This window comes from Corvus moneduloides, chromosome 3 (assembly GCF_009650955.1).
Source record: "Corvus moneduloides isolate bCorMon1 chromosome 3, bCorMon1.pri, whole genome shotgun sequence".
NCBI lineage: Eukaryota > Metazoa > Chordata > Aves > Passeriformes > Corvidae > Corvus > Corvus moneduloides.
Window position 1 is genome coordinate 63310758 of NC_045478.1, and position 10324 is coordinate 63321081.

General features: G+C 43.3%; 1 long non-coding RNA gene across 1 annotated transcript; it reads right to left on the reverse strand.

The window, feature by feature from the left end:
• Positions 1 to 3015: 3015 nt before the first annotated feature.
• Positions 3016 to 9893, reverse strand: LOC116440777. The gene is made up of 3 exons (XR_004238756.1): positions 9528 to 9893; positions 5375 to 5587; positions 3016 to 3177 (listed from the first exon to the last, which is right to left on the reverse strand). It is a non-coding gene; the product is annotated as an uncharacterized LOC116440777 (long non-coding RNA).
• Positions 9894 to 10324: the final 431 nt, after the last annotated feature.

The following is a 10324-nucleotide window of genomic DNA, read 5'->3' on the forward strand; positions in this document are numbered from 1 at the left end:
TTGCTGCTGTTCCTCATCTATGCCCACATGCTCCAATTAGGGTGTAGTCTTTATAGCAGGAGCAAAAAAGAGCCATTCAGACTTAGCAAAAAGGAACAAAAATATGGGAATATCCACTGCACATGCATGATCTTCCACACAGAAGTGCTTTGAAATACTTGTGTTGTGAAATTTATCATAAATCTTTGGTTAGATTTAAAGATTTAATCAGATTTTGTGAGGTTTAGGGAGGAAAGTAAACTTTCACAGACAATGATAAGATTTCTTTTTTTGAGGGGGGGGAGGAGGGGGCAATCAGCAAAGGATTTTACATTACAAAATGGAGATTTCACATTTCTGTTTCTGTAGTTTCTTTGCTTCTAGGGTGTCAGTTTTGGGCATGTTTCATGGTGCCAACTGACTATGAGTTTTTCCCAAGCTATGGCACTGAAATCTCATACTGGCATAGATTTTACAGCTTCAAATCCCTGCCTGGGGGGGACACAGCCAGGTCAAAACTGATGTGTGAATCGTGGCCTGCGCCTTGGCAGCCCAGAGCTGCTGCGTGGCCCTGGGAAAATCTCTACACATGTCAACTCAAACATCGACTTTCACAAACACCCTGATAACCCACCTGCTTCCCATTCCCACATGAGTCCATCCCCCTCTGACTCTTCTGGGACTAATGGGCTACTTGGTTTCCCCGTGGCAGTGGGAAGGCAGCATCACGTTTTCCTCCATCAAAGAAATGAACAAACAGCAAGGTAGAAGAGGGCAGCATTTTGACTACCTTTGCCTGAGATTTTTGACAATTTGGGGTTTTGAGTTTCTCACTTTATTAAACACATTTTCATGCATGTGTGACTACGAATGTATGTATTGGGCTCTGGTACTAGCACTGCAGCAGAGGATCAGGTGGTGAGGTGGGGGTTGATGAAGTAAATATAGTTTCTGCTGTGTGATCATCTCTCCTCTGTTTTTAAAGCCTTCAGCCTTTTCCTGAATTACCCCGTGGGTAGCTTAGTAACAGATATGATGGCCCATTCTTTAACACACTTTAAAAAACCTAGAAAATATACTGCCATCCTATAAAGAAACAAACAAAACTAATGAGCCGAAGGTGTTGTCGTGGAAGTGTTACTTATGAGCATGGAAGGGGCAGCTGCCCTTCACTGAGCCCTGCTGAACATGCAGAGCATAAAGCAGAGCTCTCTGTCACGTACAGCCAGGAGGCTGCGGGCTCTGCAAACGCTGTTTGTACAGATGACGAGTCCCCTGCCGCCGCGAGTGATCAGCGCACCAGGGTCAGGGACATTAACACGCTCACAGACACAGTGGATGATCACTTGTAGTGGCCATTGCCATGCAGAAGGCACATTAGGGGGAAGCTTGGCCGAGATGGTAACACTGAGCGTCTCCATTTGCATGCAGCACAGGAAAGCAAGAAGTGCTCAGCTCCTGTTTAAAGGCAGCTACTGCTGCTTCACTGGGAGCTTTGGCCTTTTCAGTGGGGTACCCAGGAGACAGGCTGTCAAAACAGAAGTCTCTTGTTCAAACTACCAACCTTAGAAAGTGGGGATAATGAAAATAAATAAATAAATAAATAAATAAATAAGTTTAGAAAGGCTCAGATCAGTCAAACCAAAGAGGGTTGCTGTTTCTTGGTTGACTTATTTTTTTCTTTTCTCAAGTTATCTGGTTATTTTGAGTTGGTTGAATACAGAAGCAAGAAGTGTGGAGTTCACTTGAGGTCTTGAAGATAAATTCATAGTTCAGTTTTGCAAACAGACAAACAAATAAAAGTTGACTTATGCAGTGGAGGTTTTATATTTCCTCATTGTATTTTCCCTGCTTTGTACAAACCTTCCTGGAAATCTCTGTAGTAACTCCTACTAACTGCTGTGATGCCTGCTGTGCAGGGCAGAACTGATCAACTGCAGAGAATCCTTCCAATTTAATCTCTTTTTTTTTTTTTCCAAACATGTCAAATTCCTTCTCTTTAGTAATCCCCCTTATTCCCTTAGGAGCTGAAAGAAGATTTAATTGTTAAATTTGCATAGTAATTCAGCAAATAAACTCACCAGTCTCATGTAGATCTTTAGTCATCGCAGGCTTCATTTTAGTTATAAATCACTTACTTCCCTATGGTCAGTCAGGATGGCATACTCAGGAGGCTGATGCAGAGAAATGATTGAGGGACTGTCCACGTGGCGGCTTTTGCTTTTAGGGCCACTCTTTTACAATGTATCTTACTGAAAGATTATTGTTAGAATGGAGCTTTGCAAGTGGATTGTGTTTGCCCTTTCTCCACAAGTATCCATGCCATAAAATAGTCCTGCCGTAAGTGGCTTCTGTCTGGTAAACCACTTGTAGCAATTCTGCATATGAGAAATAGCTTAAATCCTATTTAGTGAAACAAAATACAGTAAGTACAAAGTACCATCATTGTTGCTGGATTAAAACAAAATTTCAATTTTAAAGATCATTTGCAAGTATGAAGATTTGCAGGGTTTCTGCAGGACATGAGAAAGGTGGAACCTTGTTGGAATGGACAGAATACTCCAGGTTTCTAAACACAGTCCACAATACCTCATGCTAACATCTAGAGACTTTTAAAATCATGACACAAGCAGTTGGATTGCTAGGTTCAGCTGTCCCCAGGTGTGGTGGCACAATTCAGTGGTGCAGCTTTGGTATTTAGGATTTTGATTCTAAAACTGCCCACAATTCTCTTTGCACCTCTAGTCTGCTTTACTGAATCTGTTTCCTGTGATAAAGCATCTTGACAATCTACAATCTCAGTAATGAAGAGGAAACTCCACAGTTGTCAGGAAGAGGGAGTAGACTGGCTGAAGGTGTGTGGAGCTCCTACCTCTGATGGTGGCAAACTGAACTATTGCAAGTGTCCTTTCCCCATGAAATTGAAGCAGTTGTGCAGCCTTCATTCTTTGAAGTTTTCAAGACCTAACCAGATGAAGCGCCGAGCAGCCTGATCTGAACTCATTGCAAACTTAACTTGGCTACTGAGGACTAGTACACAAACTTTTCTTTAAACAGTTTATTCAGGTTTCAGCAGTGCATTAAAAACCATCACTTCAGGAGGAAGCTCCAATGCTTCAGATCCAGATCACATTCTTGAGTCTTGGAAGAAGTCAGCCAAAGAGAGTAAACTCCTGCCAGTATCTGCAGATCTGCTTGCTGAGAAATAAGCACAGAAATTCAGACAAGTAACATATCCCCCTCCATTAGCTCTACTTAAAGCTCCAAGCACAGCCAAGCTTACCATGATAGGACATGCACTGTTCCTCTTCACACCCACCAAGACTGGGCTGCATCTGTCTCTAAGCACTGACCATGTCTGTCCCCTCCTTTAGTTCAGACAAAGCCTGAATTAAACAGGCAAGTGCCTCAGTTTATCACATATCTGTGCTGATCTCTGCTGAAGAGAGTCATAATAAAGTATATCCCACAGAAGACACTGGCTGAACTTCCCTTTTGAAGTGAAGAATAACATCTGTGCAAATGATGTATCATATGGATGGAATCTATGCTTGCTTGTAGTAAAGTATGCCACCAAATATCTGAATGAATTAATTATTATTTTTGAATGAGACACAAACCCCATGTGTCACTGCCAAAATGTGTTCTCTGAGTGTTAAATCCAGCTCACACAGAAGTTGCTAGATATGTCTAACTCAGATGGTACTGTTCATTTTCAGTTCCAAGGCTACTCAGCCATTTTTGCCAGGAACACTTGGACATACCTATTTCAGGCTGCTTAAGAAAAATGTGTGCTTGTCATTCTGAAATTCAAGCTTCATGAACATCTGTGCCTTTAACTGATAAAGGAAATGTTGCAGAAGTAGGTCTGAAGAAGTAAAACTGCAGATTAAGATCCACAAAATGTTCTAGGGAAGTCCTCCTAAGGGAAAACATCTCAAATATTCCTTGACTCTCCCCCTCAAAATCTACATGATGCTGCTGCTTGTGATGTGGTGCATGCTCTATTTCATTCTTGTAAAATTATCATCTTAAGGCAGCCCTGCCATAGTGAAGTGATGCTGGGTAGTATCTACCTGGTATCTCTCCTACAGCTGCTTATGTTTTCAGAGGGCCTACAGAAGTACAACTTATCTGAGTAATCAAAAGTAATCTCTGATACACACACCTTGAATAGTTGTGAGAATCTTGCATACTTAGTTTTGAACTGTGACATCTTCCCCAGCCTTACCTTTACTCCAGCCTTACACCTGCACATTTTTTTGTTGTTGCTGTTGGCACAGGAGATGTATAAGTTCTGTATTGACCTTTTAAACCCTCTCACTGTATATCTTTTACTTCCATTGGCAAAGAAAACAGCTGCTCTCTCAATGTCAACTGTTTGCACCAAGTTTATCATACTGAAGTGTGTAATTATACTTTTTCATTCAGGACATACGTGAGCCGCCACTTAGCCTTGGAACATGTTGATACTATCTGTAAGGCAAGCCATTTCTCAGGAGTTATGAAATCAAATGGGGGATTTAATTGATGAATAATTGGTTGTCTCCATTTCTGGTTCCCAAGGAAGAAATAAAAAAAAAAAAACAACCTAGTTTTCCTTGGGATAAGTGTACATGAACTTAACAAGGCAATTGTGAATGAGAGCAATCTACCAGCATTTCCTCCCACTGTGGCAGTATTCTTGGGACTAGGAGGAAATTTAACTTCTTTGGATGTCTGAGCAATCACTTGCACACAGCATGACTTACAAATAGGTGGGATCTTGCAAGTAATACAACACAGAATTCCACATCTTTGTCTCATAAAAGTCACATTAAATTATCAGCCTAGTGCTTTCCCAGCATATTGTCTCACTGATCTTGAAAGAGCCATCCTGGTGTTGGGGGAACAGTTATCTAGGTGATAATCAGTGCTGAGACCTCAGAGCAGCACAAAGAAATCTGAGAGCTACATAAACATTCAGCTGAAATTCCTTTACGCAGATAATTTTCCCTCCACTATTCTTCTGAACTCCAAAAGAAGCATAAGCCCTGACTCAGGCAACGCGGAGTGTTTGCTCTGGCACCCAAGCCAGCAGATGTGACTACTTGGCATCCTTTCCCGAGACTTGAACCTCATGGTATGTCTATGCCAAATGTATCCACATTATGCAAGAGTAATGGAAATTCGCCAGGCAGAGCAATGCTATGTTTTCCCAGATAAATGTTGCTCAGTTTAATTTTGAGGAACTGACTGATAAAAGCCTCAGTGATTACCTTGTTTGACTGTCTTCATTCTGTGAAATCCAGTACTTTTACTGGCACAGATAATATACAAAAAACATGAGGGAACAAGTGCGTTAGAGCAGCAAAAGAGGCCAAGCAAATCTCCTGGTGAAAGGTGAAGCACCCACCCAAAAAAAAGGTTTGCTGCTCCTCGGAAGATAAGCTGACTGCACAGAAAGACCACTAAGAATAGTCTCCCATCTGACATGGTTCAAGTGACTCAAGCTGCATGGTCACAGTGAGCTGTTCATTTCAGTTTTTTCTCTTCTCCAGTTCCAGGCAAAGGTTTTTCCTCATCATGGAAAAATGCTGGGATGAAGGTCATTTGCCTTTGGCAGCGCCTAAAAGGTGAGACAGAAATGTAAAAATTCATGCTACACAATATCTGCAGAATATAAGGAAGGAGGAAATGAAACATAATCGAACAAAAATGTGCATAGGATTAGCCAACTGAAAGACATGCATTAAAATAAAAAGTTACTTTGATTACCATCACCCTGCCCTCCATTTGAACCAACTACTATTTGCTTACAGCCATTGTACCACAGCAAGACTTTGTATTTCATATTTGCACACTTCTCATAAAAATATAGTCTTGTTTCTGCCTGTGGTCTCTGATCACACTCCTAAAAATGTAAGCATGATTTGTTACCTTCAACTGACAATGGCACTTGCCACAACCTTGCACAATAGTATTCAACATGCTCCTGACATACACAAACAGGGCAGCCCAGACCAAGCAAGGAGTCAGGGATATGTGCAGGTAGCTACAAATCAGTTCTGAAGTTGAGGAAGGTTGTAAATACCCCATGGAGCCTGTTTGAGGTGCAACAAAGCTATTGTCACCCAACCACAGCCTGATAAAATACCAGGATCATGCAATGCCTTTTGTTGCAAGATCCTTCACTCTACAGGGGGAAATGCTATTGAAATTGGAGGAACACCTCAAGTAGCAGCAGGGGATGGCAGCTACACTATTAGTGCAATTGATTGCTTCAGCAAATAGCCAGAAGTAGCCATTACTTCCCAAGTTACTTCCACTGCAGTAATCAAGTTCTTGTTAACAAATTTCAACCATGAAGGAAATCCAAAAGAAACTGGTTTCTAACCCTGGACTTCATCTTCAGAAGAACTGAGGACGAGACACAGTGAATCACAGGGCTCCTGCTACTTTTTATCCAGGGGCCAAAGGAAAATGGAACCATTTTCACAGCATTTTGAAAGATTGTTTACTAACTGTTGGCCTAGAAGGAAAATCCTGGAAACCATTTACTGTAGATGTCTTACCTAACCACTGGTCTGACATGCAACAAGCCATATTTATCCTGTAGGGATAGGAGCGAGGTGCTAATGTTCTCCAAAGCTCCACATGAAGAAGAGATACTGCACAGTAGTGGCTGAGTGAATAGCTGACAGTGAATAACTTACTCAATTAAAAAGTCCTTTTCTTATCTGCAAACATTGTTGTGAGTTTCTCAGTTATTCCTTTGAAATTATTGTCTGAATTATTTGTTGTCCACAGCAATTCATTGCAAGACTAGTCAAAAGAATGCTGAAACTCGGAATAGTAGACAGAGAGCAGATATTTCTTTTCCTTGATTAGCTAAATGAGACATTTTGAATCAAGTCTCTGCTTCAATATTTAGACTTTTGAAACAGAAAATAGCCTTCTGAAAATACTGTGTGATATTTACTTAAATGCTACTGTTTCAATAGCTGGTAGCAAATTCATTCAATAGACTATCTGTGAAACTCAGCAGAAAAAACATGAATAACTAAACAAACTACTTAAATCATTTAAACACAGCATTATCTGAGGGTTAAATAATGTTTGCCTACTTGCAAACACAGATGTCAGTTTCCCACAGCAGACTGTACAGGACATACCTTCAAATTCACACTAAGAGACCGGTTTACAGATACAAGCTAAAACTAGTTCTACTACTTCTTTCATAAAAATTTTTTTTAAAAAATAATAATTTTGAACAGAACAACTCCAGTTACCTCAATCATTTTGGCTTTGGAAACACAGAGCCCCAGTTACACATATAAACCAGAAATTGTGAAATATGCCTTGACCACACTCATCAGGAACAAAAGATCAGTGCTCCCAGCTTTCCTGATGGACTGAGTTGCTTGTTTGCCCCCATATATGTTCCCCAGGAGAAAAAAAATCAATTGTGTCAAGCTACGAAGAATACTGTCAGCATGTAACAACAACTGAAAAATCTTCTGCATAATAAAAGAGTATTGAAAACACATGTACAGTCTTTGGCTGTTCTATATTGTTCAATGCTTCAGTTGGTGTATTAAAATGTATTTTGAGATGGCATTTTGGTTACCTTCAATCTCTACTTGACACAACTAATTTAAGAGAATTAAAATATTTCATATACTAGTTGTTATTCTTCATGCTGAAGGGATGAACACATTCCACAGAAGGGAAATTATAGAGATACAAGTTACACTGGGTGACAGGGATATGGAGCTAGGCAACATTCATGTTTCATTTTGCTAATTGATTAGATTACAAACTTTCTCCTTAGTAAGAAGCGTATGGATAAAGTAGATGCAGACAGTCTTTGCTTTTTTACTGTAGTCCAACAGGATGCTTTGTAAGTTATTCTTACCAAGTGTCAAAATGAGTCTAAGTGACAGATTATGTATTTGCTTACCTACATTTAACACTGGCATTTCTCCATTCACTCACACTAGGGTAAATAAACTCAGGCTCTGGCTCCGTATTCCCCCTTGTTTGATCTCACTCTAGATCAGTGATGCCAAACCACCAGCACTGGCAAACAGAGATCTGGGCTGGCACCAATGACAATGAGCAAACAACACTTTCAAAACATGTTTGACGCCAGATAGCAAAGAGCACCCTCCCTACTTCAGGAGCTTGTTGCTAGAAAGGCTTTCAGCTCTGAATTCCACAAGTACCTCCTGCATGTGGCTGGAAGAGCCAACACATCAGTCTTTTTCTAAAGCCCCCAAAAAAGAAATCTATTCTAGTTATCCCAAACAGCGACACATAGGTGGTTCCTCCTGATCCAGCTGATGCAAAACTGTGTTTAAGCATGAGCAAACTTAGCTCAGTAAGACACAAGAAGCACACCTGAACCAGCTAAAATTTTCAGGTCAACCATCATTTCAAATCTTTCAGCTTTTAATAGGAAGGCATCTTCAGGAGGACACAAGAAGACAAAAGCAGGGTGCAGCAAAACAAAAGCACACCAAGGCTAGGCAGGGCAAGTGTGAGAAAAGGAGAGAGAAAATGACGGTATATGCTCTCACTAAGCTGCTGGCACCTGGCTATTGGTGGCACCTATTTGATTTATTTTTAGGTTTATTATTAGATTTATTATTGGATTTAGATTGGATATTAGGAAAAAATTCCTCGCTGAAAGGGTTGTCAAGCATTGGAACAGGCTGCCCAGGGAACTAGTGGAGTTCCCATCCCTGGAGGAATTGTAAAGACGTGTAGATGTGGCACTTGGGGACAAGGTCTAGTGGTGGACTCTGCAGTGCTGTGTTAATTGTTGGACTTGATGATCTTAAAGTCCTTTCCAACCTAAACGAGTCTATGACTCTATCCCACTCTCATGCCATGTGGCACTCCAGCCTGGCAGAATAAGAAGGCCAGGGCAGACCCTCCCTCTAGTGCCTGATGCACCTGTACAATGCGCCTGATGTTCCTGGAGGCATCAGTCCAGTCCGGCTCGCCTGCTGGGGCTTGGGCTCTCACTGAGTGCTGCCACGGGCTGCTTTACATCTCCGGGAACAGGGACGGCCAAGTCGTTTCCTCTTAAATTACGCAAATCCCCACTCCCCACCCAAGGGGCTTCAAGAGGCTGTGGGGGCCGAGAGCAACAGGGCACTGGATTATCCGCAGGGCTAAAACACGAGGTGGTTCTCTGGGCTGGGAGGTGGCGGCGTTCGCTCATCCCTATTGGTACCCACACCCGAGCCCGCACCACACCCAAATCTCTGCCCACAGCCACAGGGACACAACCACCTCCAGCGGAGCCTGCGCCCACGGCCTCCCCACGGCGGCCCCGGCCCGGCCGGGCCCCGCTGCCCGCTGCCCGCCCGGCCGCGCCGCGCCGTCCCCACTAGAGGGCGTCACGACCCCGCGTTCGGGCAGGCGGGCCCGGCCCCGCCGCCGCCCTGCCCCGGCCGCTCCCTGGGCAGCGCGGCCCTGAGGGCACCGCCACCGGCCCGGGCCCCGCACCGCGCTCCGAAACCCTCCCGCACCGCCTGCCGCCTCCCCTCCGTCCCGACCAGGGGTCCGTCCCTGCGCAGAGGCAGAACCGGGGCCGTACGGAGCGGGGCTGCTCGCACTGCAAGGGCGGAGTTGGTCACTGCGTTGGTCACCGTGTGCTCCTCCCGCCGCCGCAGTTCAGGCTGTGCAGAGAGGTGCTTCCTGTTGAACTTGATTCCCAGATTGACAAGAGTTTGGTGGCTGGGAGGTGACCGCCGCTTCCCTTGAGGGAACTCCTATATCAAAGAGGTTTCTGTGTAGTAGCCCACCCTCTGCTATTTGGGCAGCGCTGTCATCTTAACTGTATGGCAGCTAGTGACTAGTTGGGGGGAGGGGGTACTGCTGGAAAAAAACAGTATAAATGTGGATAATCTGAGCTGAGCCTTTCAAAGTTCACACCCCATGAAGCTGCAGAGCAGAGCCAGGCGGATGGGAGAGGGATGTTTCATAAGAATCAACTGGCTGTTGCAGAGGAAGACCAGGGAAAAGTGATCCCCTCAAGACAAATGTCATTGCCAGACCATATTGGTAAGATCGCAAGTTACAAATACAACTGAAGCCAGAGAATTTACCAAAAAAAAAAAAAAGGACAGAAAACAGATGCAAAACAGCAACAAGATGCCAGAATAAAATGAATCTTAGGCCAGCACTGAAACACACGGCAATCCCTCGCCATTCAGGATGATTTAAATGGATGGAAAAGGGATTAAGGTCTAATCCAGCAGTTGCTCTGTTTGAATTAATCTCATAGGAGTCAGTCAGGATATGTATCTTTAGGGAGGGGAGAAAAAGAAAGAAAGCAAGAAATTGCCGGATC